At 40.7% G+C, this 16,764-nt stretch overlaps 1 protein-coding gene across 1 annotated transcript in view; it reads left to right on the forward strand.

The window, feature by feature from the left end:
- The first annotated feature begins 4,492 nt into the window (after window positions 1–4,492).
- The window catches only part of G3BP1 (G3BP stress granule assembly factor 1), a 29,903-nt gene continuing 17,631 nt past the window's right edge, over window positions 4,493–16,764 (forward strand). The window contains exon 1 of the mRNA XM_068979683.1: window positions 4,493–4,578. The gene's annotated coding sequence lies outside the window, so the exon portion shown is untranslated. The remainder of the gene's footprint in view (window positions 4,579–16,764) is intronic.

The following is a 16,764-nucleotide window of genomic DNA, read 5'->3' on the forward strand; positions in this document are numbered from 1 at the left end:
TCACCATCTCCCGGAGTTCACTCAGACTCACGTCCATCGAGTCCGTGATGCCATCCAGCCATCTCATCCTCTGTCGTCCCCTTCTCCTCCTGCCCCCAATCCCTCCCAGCATCAGAGTTTTTTCCAATGAGTCAACTCTTCTCATGAGGTGGCCAAAGTACTGGAGTTTCAGCTTTAGCATCATTCCTTCCAAAGAACACCTAGGGCTGATCTCCTTCAGAATGGATTGGTTGGATCTCCTTGCAGTCCAAGGGACTCTCAAGAGTCTTCTCCAACACCACAGTTCAAAAGCATCAATTCTTCAGCGCTCAGCCTTCTTCACAGTCCAACTCTTACATCCTTACGTGACCACAGGAAAAACCATAGCCTTGACTAGACGGACCTTAGTTGGCAAAATAATGTCTCTGCTTTTCAATATACTATCTAGGTTGGTCATAACTTTTCCTCCAAGGAGTAAGTGTCTTTTAATTTCATGGCTGCAATCACCATCTGCAGTGATTTTGGAGCCCAAAAAATAAAGTCTGACACTGTTTCCACTGTTTCCCCATCTATTTCCCATGAAGTGATGGGACTGGATGCCATGATCTTCGTTTTCTGAATGTTGAGCTTTAAGCCAACTTTTTCGCTCTCCTCTTTCACTTTCATCAGAGGGCCATGCGTGGGGAATGGGTGAGTCAGGTTAAAAAAACACCCCAAACTCCCTGACTGTTTTCAGTGTGAGGTTTTTACTGGTAAAATTTGGGGTGAGGGTGAAACTGTTTACCTCAGCTTGGGCCTTGAATCCAGCCAAAACCCACGGTACCTGGTTTTAGGACCTAATGAAGCTCAGGTTCTTGAAGTCTCATTGCAGAAAGAATTCAGTGACAGATAAAGTGATAGGTAAGCAGTGGATTTATTCAGATTCAGAGAGAAGCACACTCCAGAGACAGTGTGGGCCATTACAGTGGGTGAGTATCGGCTTGAAATGTGGCATGGATAGTTTTTATAGGCTGGGTAATTTCATATGCTAATGAGTGGGAGGATTATTCCATCTATTTTGGAGAAGGATGGAGATTTTCAGGAGTTGGGCCATGCCTACTCCTTGGTCTTTTGAACTGTCATGGCGCCTCTGGGTGTGTCATTTCATTTGCTGATTGAGGATCAAGGGCTAGTCTTGTCTGCCATCTAGGTCTCATTTGGCCACCCTCCCCCAACCCTGTGACTTTCTTCTGACTGGTTGGTGGTGAGGTAATGGGATGGTTCTAGGGATTTTGACTCTCAGCCTTAAGTCACCATCCTCCTCCTGGGTGGGGCCCTTAGTTCCTGCAGAACTCAAAAGATATTGTTATGCATATTTCTTAAGGAGGAACCGGGACCCTACCCACAGGCTGCACTATCCTTTCTTGATTGCTCCTCCTTTGTCTCTGCATCTTCTCCCTTCCCTGACTAGCAACAATTTGAACCAGCCCTTTGGAACTCAAGGAGGGTCAAGGAGGCTGAAGTCTTTTTCCGCCCAAAAATATGAAATAGGCCATAGAAAGGATATGTACCTGAAGAGTCCCACAGGATCTTGCTCTGTTTCCTTTCCACCCTGTTTCTCAGAGCTTTGGGGAGAACTGGCAGGAAAAACAGGGTGAAGTCATGCTCTGAGGGGTTTGCACAATTTGCTTACCAGTGGAAAGACTAGGAGGAGGGTGGGTACTCTCCCTTAGATGATTAGATCAGAGTTTCTCACCTGGGCACTATTAATTCGGCCGCCTTCATCAAAGGGCTCTCCTGGGCTTCCTTGGCTTGCACCCGTTAGATGCCAGTAGCCCCTCTATGTAGTTGTGAAAAGATCATGTCTCCTGAGGGCAAAATCTCCCGCATCTTGAGAACCAGCACTCCAGACACTTCCAGGGTGGTAAATTATTCGCTGAACATTTACTAAGTATCCAGCATCTGCCTCCTGAGGGTTTATGATTCCAGTACAGAAATGACCACAGGAAGATGCCAACTTGCTCTCTCCTGTGGAATATAGTCACAGCCACCTGAGAGGTCTTATCCACATTCTCTCTCTGGTAATCTATTTCCCCTTCCTTTCTTCCTACAGACATATTAGACAAAACCATAGGGCAAAACAGTATCATTGTAACACTTCCAAGTAGCATTATCCTTGCCACTCCCAACCTAGGGGAATGACTTGTTTTAAATCCCCTTCCCCCTTCCTCCACACTTACATACCTGTTTAAACACAGGGAAATCAAGAGTTCTGGTTTTTCATTTTTAACATAAATTGGAACTCATTGTATATTTTGTTCAACTTGATTTTTGTCAGTTAATCCAATTAACAACTGGAGATCAGCTCATATCAGTATAGTTTGACCTCATTCTCTTCTAGTTTTTTCTCATTCTCTTTTAAACTGCTGTACAGTAGTCTATATTATGGGTATATTACCGGTTAGTCGGTTTGCAGATTCATGAGTAGTTATGTTTTCAGTTTTTAAATATCATAACAAAGTGGACAGTGCTGTAATGAACACCAAGTACACGCCTCTTGGTAAAGCCACATGGCTTTCAAGCAAGAAGGGAAATAAACACAATTTTAACAGACTGCTAAAAGTCCTACAAAAAGAACTGTCTGTATCACTTAAAATTTGCTCCAAATGTGATCAAGAATAGCCTGGATCCCCCATCTCAGGCCAACTGAGTTAAATTACCAATCTGTGAATTTTAAGGGTTGCCAACCAGCTCTCATTAGCTTTTCAATTTGGAAAGTTGTCTTGTAAAATGCAAAATTCTTAGTCCACCCTCTTAAGAAACCTTTCGGGGGCTCTCCACCGCTCTCAGAATAAAGCTCAAATTTCTTAGCAAGGTTAACACGATCCTGTAGGTTCCTTACTCCAGAAAACCTTTAGCAGCTTCTGCCTGAGCCGAGTTCCCTCAGGTGCCTCCAGAGCCCCACACACCGGTTCCCCAGTTTGGGGAGCTCTCGGCGCGGCGTCGGGGCTTGAATGGATGACAGCCAGCAGGGACAGCGTCTCGATCGTCTCTGATCCCAGCCGCTGGAGCCCAATAAATGCTGAATGAGCCAAGTCGATGCTAGATGGGGCTTAGGGAGCCAAAGGGATTCTCCCGCTTCGCTCCTGGGGCCGCACCTCCGACTTCACCGGCTGCTGTCCGCGCCCCCTTGTCTCCAGTAGAGAGGCTCCACGTGCTTCATTTCCAAATTTGCAAAACTTAACGCGAGCCCCTACTGCAGGGTCACATGCCTGGAAGGAGAACGGGACTGAGGCGTGACCCTGTGTTTCCATATAAAACCGCTCATGGTGACCAATAGAGGGCCCAACAAATCAGTAAGAGACGTGGACAGGACCAGTCTGGTGCACCACTTAGCGCCTGAAGTGTTTCGCGAAAGCTTCGGGGTGTTCACAAAGGAGTTTGACAAGCTACCTTGTCAAGACATAACGACCCGAAGAAATAAACCCCCACAGCCACAGCATTGGAAATCTGAATGACAATGGTGGTGACGCCCTGGATGTTGCAGGAAAGGCCCAAGCCGTTAGGAGAATTTACAAACTCCCGTTTCTGGATGGACGCGCACGAGTGACCTGCAGCAGCACTTGCCAAGAACCGCAGGGTGGAAATATACGTCTTTAAACTCAATGCTCTTCACGCGAGACTTTTTTAAAAAAAGAATAGGATCTTAGGTACACAATGGGAGTTACTTTCCCCTCTGGTTTCCCTGAATAGTTGTCCAATAGTGCTGACTAATGGTGGGAGCCACCAAGTGCCCTTAGGCGGCCACATGGAAATAAAGTTGGTATAAGAAAGAAACAAAACAACCAAACAACGGGAAACTTTATCACCTGGTTCCCCTGGTATCAAACTGTGCGGAAAAGGTGGGATCAGGGGTCTCAGGGATCGCACCCAATGAGTCAAAAAAGGAAAGGAAAAAGGAGACAGAAGCAGGGACCAGTAGAGCCTCAGAACCGCCCCAAAGGGCACGGCGACCCGGGGCTCGGTCTCCTTGGTGCCGTCCAACCCCCGCGTCAATCAGCTCCTTCCCGCGCTGCGATTGGCCGGGGGCTTCCTTGGCCATCCTGGCGCCCACCTCCTAGTTGCTTGGGGTTTACTTCCCCAAAGTACACGGGCCCCACCTTGTGGAGCAACCGCTCCTGCAGGGAGAACTGATCTCCGCCCAGGGGAAGACGTTTTAACGAATGGGAATGGCCCCACATATTTATTGGCTACAATGGACATCGATCAAAGAAATTCCCTCCCGCCTTCACACCGTACCCTTCACTTATTGGCCTCTCTCAGTGCCAATTCGTTACTAGGGAAACGAGCTCTTCACAGTCTCATAGGCATGAGTTAAAGCCAATCAAGAGCCACGCCTTCATCCTGAGTCAGTACCCAATTGCTGCTCGAAGAGCCCACAGGACGCAGTCGGGATTGGCCACCAGCCTGGCCGACCTGGCCGCAACAAGTTAGGCTGAGTCACCGTTATATAGCCCGGCGACGGAGCACGCGTGTGTGCGGACGCAGTTGCGTGAGGGGTTTTTTACCTTTTGCCGTGCCGTGGAGCAGAGCTTGTTCCTCTCCCGCTCAGCCGCGCAGGTAAGCTGGAGCGTGGGCGGGGCTGGGCGGCCCCAGGACGCGGACTAACTGGGGCTCTGATGGGAGGGAGGAGAAGTCCGAACGGCGACCGCGCCAGGCGCGCCCACCGTCCCCCCCCCTCCGCTCCCCAACGGCCGCAGGCGCGCGCGGCGGGCGCACGGGCGCGCGGCGACTTTCCGCCTCCCGCCCCCACTGGCCCGGCGCGCGTGGCCGTGTCCGCGTCCGCCGCGTGCGCGTGCCGCGCCCAACGGCCACGCGGGGCGAGAGCGAGCCGCGGCCGCCGCCCGGGCCCCAGGGTGATCTTGGGGGCCTGGGGCCCCGCGCGGCCGGATCGTCAGCTTTTCCCGCTCGCTTTCCCCGCGCGCTAGCGAGGCCTTCCTCCTTTGGTGGGGGCTCCTCCTAGACCAGAGGAGGCTTTTCTTTGATGGTGGTGGTGGTGCGGGAGGGGGGAGGTGAGGCACGAAAGTGCGGTGAGAATTTTTCGACACTGGAAGCCGAAATGCTGCTCCTAGGTTTTCGAATTTTTTTACAGGGAGTAAAGGGGCAGCGAGTTCATGGGTATTGAGTGATGATAATAACTAACATTTTTCTAAGCCCTCACTATGTGCCAGGCACTGTGCGGAGCAACTTGTGTGTTTCTTCTTTACTCTTGAAACGCCCCGATGAGGTAGGTACGGTGATTTTCCTATTTTTACAGCCGACTCGAAGGCCCAGAGGTGGAGTGACACGGTCAGAGGCACACAGGCCATGAGGGGCAGGTATTTGTTTGAACCCAGGCCTTCTGACTCCTAGTCCCCGAACCTGCTTCATTCTTTGTTCCAGCGCTCTGTGCGGCCACAGGGTATCTTTGCCCCCAGAGCTCTAGTCCCTGGGGACAACCGCAGCCTCGGAAGACCGACTGCAGAGGCATTTATTTGTACTTGAGCCACTTGCAGGGTTTCCAGGGAGAAGAGGGTTGGACGTGGGATTATGACAAAGGGTAAGAAAGGGTTCCTTTCTGCACATCTTCCTACAGGTTTGCTGCCCTAAAATGCTTTTGGGGAAAGTGCAGAATAAAATCAATACGTCCAGGTGATCCTGGACAGTGTTCCTCCTCGGATTCGATCCTTACAGCCTGAGGATGGGAAGTTATCACCAGCAGGAAGTTAGGCTCTGATACTAGATCTTGAATCTTTTTTTCCCTCCATTTTTTAATTGGAGCAAGGTTTTGAGAAAGACCTTCCACAAGATTAACTTCCTCGTTTTATGTAGTTGAAAAAAATGAGGATGAGGTTCAGGTCTGCATGTGTAAGTGAAATTTTGAAATTGGAGTGGAAAGCTTGGTGCCCACTTACAGTACAGGCTTGACCCTCTGTGGAGCCTAAGCTGGATGAATTAGGGGTGATTGAGGTAAACTTCTATGGGTGAAAAGCTTTTGTCTTCATACATTTATTTAGTATTCTGTAGATGCTCCCGTTATATGCAAAGAAGACACCTTCAAAAACTTGAGTGTAAATTTTTCTAGTAGAGTTACATTTGAGATTTTTCAAAGCTAGTTTATTCCTTGGCTTAATGAAATAATAAATATTCCTGTGTTGCAGGTCTGAATCATTACTTGGAATCACAAATGTCTCTACTTGAGCTAAAGCTGCAATGAGTTTTGGAGCTAGCTATTCTGAATTAATTTTCATTGAAATGACTGTCAACCTTTTCCTTTCTCTTTAAAATCTATTTTGTGTGTGCAGACACTTTTTAGAATTGACCTTTATATAAGAATTTTTTTGCTGCTAAGTGAAGTGAAAGTCGCTCAGTCATGTCCGACTCTTTGCGACCCCATGGTCTGCCAGGCTCTTCTGTCCATGGAACTCTGCAGGCCAGAAAATTGGATTGGTAGCCGTTCCCTTCTCCAGGGGATCTTCCCAACCCAAACCCAGGTCTTGCACATTCAGACATTCTTTACTGTCTGAGCCACTAGGGAAGCCCTTATTTTGCCGGTAAAGGGAGCACATGATTCACATCTTTAGAAGTAAATTAAAAAGCTTTGAAACACTTTTGTGTTTCCATTTACCCAGTAATTTCCATATTTCTTAACCGAAAGTAGCAGTAAATACAGGATCAAAATATCTTATGAATAGATTGTTAACCTTTGTTAGTGTTTTCCTGAATGGCAGATAGCTTGGAGTAGAACATTATTTTCCTTGGAACTTGACTGTTTTTAAAATTTATATATTAAAAAATTTTTTTGCCTGTGCTGTCTTAGTTGAGGCATGTGGGATCTAGTTCCCTGAGGAGGGAGTGAACCTGGGCCCCCTGCATTGGGATCTCGGAGTCCTAACCACTGGACCACCAGGAAAGTTCTGGAACCTGCCTTCTTGTAACAATTACAGTTACCTGCATTTAGACACCAGTTAATTAGTAACATTTTAAGTTACCAAATGTTGAAACACTAATGACCAACATTTAAACTGTTAATTTGAGTCCACTAATTGTTACTTGAGGTAAATATCAGACTGAACGTTTGTGCATTAAATGAGGGAAATGTTTGCTAGTTTCCCCTGTAGATATTTTAAAAAAATCTCTTGACTTCAGGCAAATGGGTTCCAGTGGGTAGGAATATGAAAATGTATTTCACAGATTGGTAGCCTCGTTGATGACTTGTGCTTTCATTTATCTGGAGCAAATAATTGAAGCAAATTGTGATAATATAAGACTTGTCTGCCTTCCAGTCTCTCATCCAAACTAGAGATTACTTTTGTTGTTAATTCCTTTTAATATAAGCTTTTGTACCTCTTCTAACTGGTAGAAAAGTAGATAGTTCTTTGTTCTTTTATTCAACTCAAGTTTGCTGTTCTCAGCTGACAGTCTGTTAAGGGAACGTTAGATTTGGTAATGTTTCTTGGTGACCTACTTCACAGCAGGTTTTGGTAATTTACATTTTAAATAATTTGTTTTAGTATTTTGCCTAGAAAGTAAAGGGCAGAAGTTAGTTTTAAATTTTTATAGGTTTGTGAACTGTATATACTTAAGATGGATGGGACAGTGTTAAAAGATGAAATTTGGTATAAAGCCTGCATGTGTGCCCTAAACCAATTTTTCTTTTTGCCAGTTTATAACATTAGTCCCTTGATCACTCAACATTTTGCAGTTAGATTTGTTTTTTAAAATATTTCAAAATTCAAGTATAAATTGTGTATTCATTTAATTGTGCTTTAAGACTGCCTTGGCAAGGTTTATTGATTTTAAAAAGGAAGATGATTGTTAAAGTAGGTAGGTAAGAAAAGCTTTTTTTCCCACCTCTGGCTAGTCAGTTTTTAACAGCTATAGGACATTTAGTACAATACTGTCCTTCCAGCCATGGAGTTAAATTTGAGGTTCAGCAACGATAATCACTTGTAGTTGGTGAGCATTCTGTGGTGAACAACTACATTTATGTTTTTAAATCTCAAAAATCAGCATTCTGTTTATTTTTTTAGTATCCTTAGTCAGGCCATCTGGCTTTGGTTGGGAAAACTTAATTGCAAACCTGATGATTAGATGAAGAGGGTGAAGAGGAAAAATTTGCACTTGAAGACTGGGAAGAGGAAGCTTTACAGAGCAGAAAGTAATTAAAAGTTCCCTTGAAGACTGGTCTTTGTGAATAAAATCAAGGCTTTAGATGACATGAAGTGATAGGTTTCCACTTCTGACCACTGGCCAGTCTTTTATGTCATATTGCTTAGCTGTTTAGCCTGTGTGATGTATTTCAGATATTTATTTTATTTTTTATTTTTTTGTCTTTTATTTTTACTTTATTTTACTTTACAATACTGTATGGTTTTGCCATACATTGACATGAATCCCCATGGGTGTACATGCGTTCCCAAACATGAACCCCCCCTCCTACCTCCCTCCCCATAACATCTCTCTGGGTCATCACCGTGCACCAGCCCCAAGCATGCTGTATCCTGCGTCGGACATAGACTGGCGATTCGATTCTTATATGATAGTAAAAAGCAAATACTAGAGATGGTTCATAGAAAAAACTGGCTTCTTGCATGGGACACACTTTGACTTGGTAGGAATGTCATCCTTAAGTGGCTGTGTGGCAGCATCATTGCTTGTTTGTATAACCCTTTATGTATTTTTGAAGTTGTTTCACACATTTTAGGTGTTCTCATGTTTTTGCTTGTAAGACCTAGAGCCCTGTAACCCAAGTAATTGTCTTAAACTATTTTGTAAAGCTTGTGGTATACCTAGTAGAGATATGTGCTAGATATATTTCCTTATTTAAAATTTCAAGGTTTTAGAATCTTGGAAGGCATCAGTGGCACCTGCCTTTTTTAGGTTTTTTTTTTTAACCTGCCTCAAGTATACCCCATGTTTATCAACTGTCTTAAGCTTACTCCTGGCATACATCCACCTTTTATGAGATCTAAAGCATAGGAAATTCATGTTTAAGGAATTTGATAGATGAAATATTATAAAAGTATTTTTTCATCTTAGGCCAGATTTTTGCTTAATTGTAAATCTAATTGACTGGGTTTTACTGCTGGATTGTGGGAGGGATATTAAAAACCAAGAAAAGTTAGTGAATTAAATTTCCCAATTCTTAAAGTTTTTTTCTCTTGGGGAAACTTGTTTTTGAGGTAATTTTAGATTTACAGGAGAGTTGGAATACAGACATGTCTTGTATACCCTTCACTCATCTTGCTTGTTAGCATCATACCTAATCATGATGCATTTATTGACAGTAAGAAATTGACGTTGATAACGTCCTGTTAACTAAAGGACTGACCTTACTTGCATTTCCTTAGTTTTTCCACTGGTGTCCTTTTTTCTGTTTCAGAATCCAGTCCAAGTTACCACATTGCAGTTAGTTCTCCAGTCTCCCTGGTTTCGCTCCTCTGATCTGTGCCAGTTTGTTGTATTTTCTTTGTGTTTAATGACTTTGACACTTGATCTCAATTTGAGTGTACTTGGGGTTGGGTAGACTAAGGTTATAGATTTTGGAGAAAATACCAGAGGTGATTTAGCCTTCTCACCACGTCCCAGGGCACATAATATCAATCCTGGTTGACTTTAACCTTGATCTCTACCTGGTGGCTACCAGGTAGTATTTCTTTCCTTTGCATTATTTTCATTAGAAGCTAGTCACTAAGGAAGGAGAGCCTTAGAATTTGTGAACATGTATTAAAGCTGCCACTGTAGGTAACTGAACATTTTTTGGGGAAAACACTTAAGCAGATACTCTGTTTCTCTAGTTTCCCTGCTAAATTTTTTCATTTTTTAGTAGACGTTGCCTGCAGCTCTTGAGGTGTTCTCATGGTGACTCTATATTTCCCTTGTTTTTTCTACATTTAAAATTCTTTTGTAAGAAAGGTGTCTATTCTCATTAAAAAAAATTACTTATTTGGCTGTGCAGGGTCTTTACACAGGATCTTTAGTTGTGGCTCTGAACTCTTCATTACGGCATGTGGGATCTAGTTCCCTGACTAGGGATTGAACCCACGTTCCCTGCATTGAGAGCTCAGTTTTAACTGGTGGACCACCAGAAAAGTTCTGCTGTATTTTTTAAGAACGTCATTTTCCCATTTTTTAAAACACTTTACCCATTAATTTTTAGATTTTTAGTTATTTTAGGGGGTTGTAATCCAGTGTTCTAACTTATTTTTGCTTCTTATTTATTGCTTCAGTTGTTCTAGTTTTGACTTGTGTCCTTTTGATTGCCTATTATTATTATTATTTTTTAAAGCATTTCCTTTGTCAGGTACTTCAGACTCACCTTGTATTTTTGCCTGTCCCATCTCTCTAATGAGTTGTCAGGAAGAGCTTTGAAGGAGGGTAACAGGTGGTGAATGTGAGGAGTTTGGAAAGTAGATTGAACAGTAGTAAGTTCAGTGATGGTTATGCTGCTCTTGCTGTGAGCTAGAGTAGCTTGGTTTCTGCAGTAGTTTCTCTGGTTCCTGGAAAGCCTTTTTATTTCTGATGGTTAAGCCAGATTTCACGTGTTTGAATACATAGCATAGCCTTGCAGCAGACTTCACAATAGTTTAGTACACTTATGTTAGTAGACAGAAACCCTCACTGTTTATTTCTTAGTGTTTTTGATAGGTATTACAATAGAGTAAAAAAAATTCCTTAAATGTCTCTCTCAAAATTGACAGTTAACATTTTGCATCACTCTTTTAAATTTGCTTACTTTCCTATGTAGGTTCCCATTCTGCTCTCTTCTTGTGAGACAATCTTTGGTCTTTCCAAGCTGTTATATTAGTGGGTTAAAAAATAGTTTTATTGAGGTATGATTGACATACAGTAAACTGCACATACTTCAGGTGTAGAATCTGACAGCTTTTGGTGGTGTTTATACCCATGAAACCATCACCACAGCCAAGACCGCAGTGAAAATAGCGCTTATCCCCCAGAGTGGCTCGTGTGCCTTTGCCTTCTCTCTCTCTTGTCCACTCCCCCTCCTCCTCTGCCCCCAGGGATCCCTTACCTGCTTTCTGTCTCTGAAGATCAGTTTATACTTTCTAGAATTTTTATATAAATGGAATCATACAATATGTGCTTCTCTTTTTTTTTTTAATTGCTGACTAAGGCACAGAGGAGCCTGGTGGGCTGCCGTCTCTGGGGTCGCACAGAGTTGGACACGACTGAAGCAACTTAGCAGCATTGACTGTTCTGGTCTGTAAATATACAACAATTTGTTTATCCATTCACCTGCTGGTAGAAATTGGTTTGTTTCCAGCTTTTGGCTATTACAAACAGAGCTTCTTAAGAAACTGCCTAACTTTTCCAAAGTGGTTGTACTGTTTTACATTCCTGCCAGCAGTGTTCGAGTGTTCCTTTTCCTCAATATCCTGGCCAACACTGTATGCTGCTGCTGCTGCTAAGTTGCTTCAGTGGTGTCCAACTCTGTGCGACCCCATAGACAGCAGCCCACCAGGCTCCTCTGTCCCTGGGATTCTCCAGGCAAGAACACTGGAGTGGGATGTCTTTCCTTCTCTGCAACACTGTATAGTCAGCCTTTGAAGTTGTCACCCTGACAGATATGTCAGTGGTACTTTACTGTGGTTTTATTTGGCATTTCTGTAATTACCGATGATATTGATGTTCAGCATTTTTCATAATTTCTTTGATGAATTGTCTCTAGGTCTTACACTAATTTTTTATCGGGTTATTCAGCTTTGAGAGTTCTTTATATATTCTGGATACAGGTTGCTTTCCAGATATTTACTGCAAGCCTTTGCCTTTTCATTCCCTTAATAGTCTGTCTTGCAAAGTGAAAACTTTTTTGGCCACATTACCCAGTGTACAAAATCCCAGCTTCCTGACCAGGGATCAGACCTGCACCCCCTGCATTGGAAGCAGTGAGTCTTAACCACTGGACCTCTAGATAAGTCCCTGAAAGGTTTTAATTTTGATGGGAGTTCACATTATCAATCTGTCTTATTATAGAATACATTTTGTTATATCCAAAAATGACCCAAGGTCATTAAGATTCTCTTTAGAATTTTTATAGTTTTAGGTTTCATCTAAAACTATTGAGTTAAGTTTTAATACACTGTGAAGCTTGAATTGAGGTTCTCTCTGTGTATATGGATATACAGTTATTCCAGCACGATTTGTTGAAAAGAATACCTTTTTTCTACTGAATTGTCTGCCCTTTTGGAAATCAGTGTCTATTTATGTGTGAGTATATTTCTTTATTCTGTTTGGCGGTCTATTTGTCTATTTTTATTTCCAGACTATTTAAAAAATATATTTACCTGTGTATCTGAACAATGTACTATTTTACATATACTGAACACACTTAAATGTTTCAGGGCTATCATACGAGTACATATTTGGCAAGTGACTGTGTCTCTTAGATCTAGTTCTTACTGACTTAATATGACTGCTATAAATAGGGTGACTTTATATTGTAGTTTCCCAGAAATATCAATTGTGTCACTTTTTAATCTTTTAAGTGCCTATGTGACTATCTTGGGGCTTCCCAGAACCTGCCTTCCAGTGCAGGAGACACAGGTTGGATCCCTGGATTGGGAACATCCCCTGGAGTAGGAAATGGCAACCGACTCCAGTAATTCTTGCCAGGAAAATCCCGTACATAGAGGAACCTGGCAGGCTATAGTCCATGGATACAGTCCATGGGGTGGCAAAGAGTTGGGCATGACTGAGCCACTGAGCAAAAATATACATGATGCTTTGTTTATATTTTTTAAAGAGTAGAAATTTTTACACATAACAGTGTGAACACACTAAAATCATTTTATCTTCATGATGTATGTTTTAAAAATTAAGATAACTAAGACGTGCACTTGATTTAGTTTTACAGTTTAATTGGACCAGTTACATTCTGTGGCCATACAGGTGAGTCTTCCTATGTGGCATTCATGAGTGGAACAGTGTTGTCATCAAGTCAACCTAGAAGTTCAGTAAAACATAGTTTTATATTAGGTGCTTGGGCTTTTTGTAGTCCAAGGGTATTCTACAAAATTATTCTTAAAGGAGATAATCCTGTTTTTATTTTGCTAGCAAAATGGTTAAGGAAATAGTCTTCTGGGTGACAGAAAATGGTGGAATGTAGAAATGTTTTCTTTTGTTACAGTTAATAGTTACAATATCAATATATTGTAACAGTTAATATTAAGTGCTTACTACCATACACTTAGTTCTTGCAGTTATGATTTTAATTTTATTTATTTTTTAAATTTTTATTATTTTTTTATGATTTTAATTTTAGAGATGAAAGAACTGAGGGGCACTAGAGAAATTGTTTCTAGCTCAGGAATACAGTAGTGGATATATTTCTAAGTGGCCACGTTTTCCTTTACTTCTTTAATTCCTCTTTCTCTAACCTAGGACCTTTAAAGTATTTCTTGGAAAAGTAAGATAAAGTATAATTTTTAAAATATGTTTTTCTTATCCCCTATACCCCTTTTGGCTTATTATGACATATGACAGTCACAACGTCACAAAGTTGGATATAAAATTAGTGGAATGTAAACTTGAATGGAAGTGAGTGATTTCTTCCCTTTCCCTTTATTTTTGCCAGGTCCTGTTTCTTTCGTCACTGATCTTTCTAGACTATATTGATTTCCGAGTGATTTGTAATATATGCCCCCAAAAGTTTATCCTTTAGTTCTGAAAGCAGTGTTAAAAGAGAGTGATCTCCAAATTAGATATATTTGGAATGTTCAGCAGACTTACTTATTTAGTCTTGGGAGAGTGGCATGTTATATTTTAGGAAGTCTCCCAGTCTTCACATCAGCAGGAGGAAGGAGGATTTGCTGTTGATAATTAACAAGGATAAGACTATCTAGTTTAACAATTTCTGATTGTGGTACATGCTTCATAGTCCACCAGTAATGTATCCATTGGCTTGTGCTGTTATATAAGTAACAACCAGAATCCATAATATTCTTAATTTGCAAAAGCTCTTCTAGAAGGACATAGTGTTTCAGGAGTATTTAATAAATAAGGGAGGATCTTGAGAAATTTTTAGCCTATATTTTCATTGGTATGCATAGTTTCTAATTATAATAGATCAGGAACTAATAAAACATTAGTTTTTCTGAGAAAATGCAATTTGATTTTGTTTGCTTTCATTATTTTAGATAGAATTTGAAAGAACTGAGAGTTCTAATGAACCAGGGTGAGACTATTCTCAGAAGGTACGATGTTAACATATTCCTCATAGCTTCTGTTTTATGTTTGAACTAGAAATGAAGATGGAGATTTCAGAGAGCTAATTTACCAAATAATTTTTCTGATGAAAATTGATTGAGTCTCATATAGACTAAATCTTTTGGGTTCAAATGCCAGAGTTTTCTTTTTTAAGTTTATTTTCAGCTGGGCTGGGTCTTGCTGCATGTGAGCTTTCTCTAGTTGCAGTGGCTTCTCTTGTGGAGCACAGGCCCTAGTGCATGCAGGCTCAGTAGTTGTTGCTCGCAGTCTCTGGAGTGTGGGAGCAGTACTTGGGCCCCACAGGCTTAGTTGCTCCTCAGGATGTGGAATCTTCCTGGATCAGGGATCGACTCTGCATCCCCAGCATTGGCAGGCAGATTCTTAACCTCTCTACCACCAGGGAAGTCCTACGGTTTGTTTTTTACTGGAAATGCTGACATTATTCACAAAACTTGCAGAGTATGGTCTTAGATTACTGAAGAACTTCCCCAAACATTTCGTAGTCATTGGTGCTGTTGGGTGTTCAGTATTCTTAATTACTCTACAACATTTTATCCTTTCAAGATTTTTTTTTAATGTGAAAGCATTTTTACTTAAACTTTTGAGGCATAATTTCCAAACCACAAAATTATAGAATTTAAAAGTTCAATTTGAAAAGATTTTTAGTTTTGTACAATAAGCCATCACTCAAATGCGTTGAGTCCTCTCACCCTGGGCAGTTCCCCTCAGGTCCTTCCCAGTCTGTTCCCTCTCAGGCAGCTTAGATTTTTTTTTTCTAAGTATCTTTGCTTAGTTTTCTCTTTGACTTTTTCTTAATGATTGAAAAAAAAGTGTATCTGCTGTCATAATCTGAATTCTGGACAACCTTGACAGTTCATCCTGACGAATGATCAAAAATCTGCTTTGCTTGTATAAAATTCTAACCAAAAAGAAAAAAAGAAGATAAACCTCTTTTGTGATGAAAATGATGAATGAAAAAAAGCTTTTTATTCATGAGTGTGTCAGATACAGTTTTGGAGCTAGAAATTTACCTAAGAAATGGTCTCTTAAGAAACTTAACTCTTAAAGGAAGCTTGCAGCCTTCTTTCAAATGTTTTTATCTGACCATGACTTATGTAGAATTCTTGAAGCCATTTGCTATTTCAAGAATCAGTCCCCCCTCTTTATTTTAAGCATTGAAGCAATATAGTTTCTTAGCACTAAAATAATGTGTATTCTGTTACTTTTCCTTTTTTCTCAATTATTGAGATACAATTGACAGACATATTATTTTTAAGTACTGCTACCATTTTGCTTGAACTGATTGGTTAATATTTATTATAGATGAGCTTAAAGGAGAAACTTGAGCTGTAGTTTCCAATTTAATGGAACCATATAGTGCTTATAGTGTGAATATCATCTTTGGGAGTCTGCAAGACTATGTGAGGTAATCCTGAAATAAAGTATCATCTATTTGAAACATTTAAAAATGCTAATTGAGACCCTAGTTTGCCAGATACTCAATTCTATAAACTGTTAAACTAATAAGAAACTTGGTGAATAATACAGATTTTTCTGAGAAGCTTCAGAATTATAATAGTTAAAGAAAAAAAGTCACAAATGAAGTAAAGATCAATTTGCTATATAAATATAAATATGTTTCCCTTTCTTGGCTTTATGGCAATGACCTGAGTTATTATTTTTTTCAATTTGAATTATCTAGATAATCTCAAAGGGAAAGGAGAAGTTGTAGATGTGGTCTGTAAGTTTTTCTTTTTCTTAACCTTTAATTTTGTAACCTGGAGGATTTTCATCATTTTGCGTGAGAAGATTGAATGTAGTAAGCAGTATTTGATAAAGTATTATTTAGAAATTTATAATGAAACTACTTAGCAGTATCAAAGGATACAGTTAGATTGATGTTATTAGTCTAGTTTCGTAGAGTTTGGTGAAACAAGTAATAAATGGTACATGTAATTTAAGAATAATGCTGTCATAGACTAGTGAAGGATAAACATCTTCACATCCTGCTTGTGCAAGAACCAAACTCAATCCATTTTGCCCATTCTTTAAGAAAACTGTAATGCAATTTCTCTCATTTCTTCTTTATGCTGTAGTTAATTATACATACCTCTCTTTGCCTTTATGTTTATAAAGTTCAGGGTGATTTTATGTCCTCAAATGAAAAATTGGGTGATCTCATGCCAGATACTTTTTTGAAAGGGTTTTTAAAAGTAGTGAGCGACAGTATTTGAAAACTTACCATGTGCCAGGTGCCTTTTAAAATATTCCAGTGCACTCACTTAAAGTCTTAATTTTGAGATGGCAGGGATTATTTTGTTGAATAAAAACATCTTGCTTGTTACTTTTTGCCTGTTTTCATTATTTGATCTTGTTATAAAATAAACTAAGCAAGTTAGAATTTTTTAAAGGTAGTAAAATCTCTGATTTAGACTAAAAATGTGATATTGTGTATCTGTATTGTCGCACTTGAACTTAATACTGTCACAGTAGTATGTTGTAATGTTACAGGTGGAACACTTCTTTTTTTTCCCAAGT

Source organism: Capricornis sumatraensis, chromosome 9, assembly GCF_032405125.1.
Source record: "Capricornis sumatraensis isolate serow.1 chromosome 9, serow.2, whole genome shotgun sequence".
Lineage (NCBI taxonomy): Eukaryota > Metazoa > Chordata > Mammalia > Artiodactyla > Bovidae > Capricornis > Capricornis sumatraensis.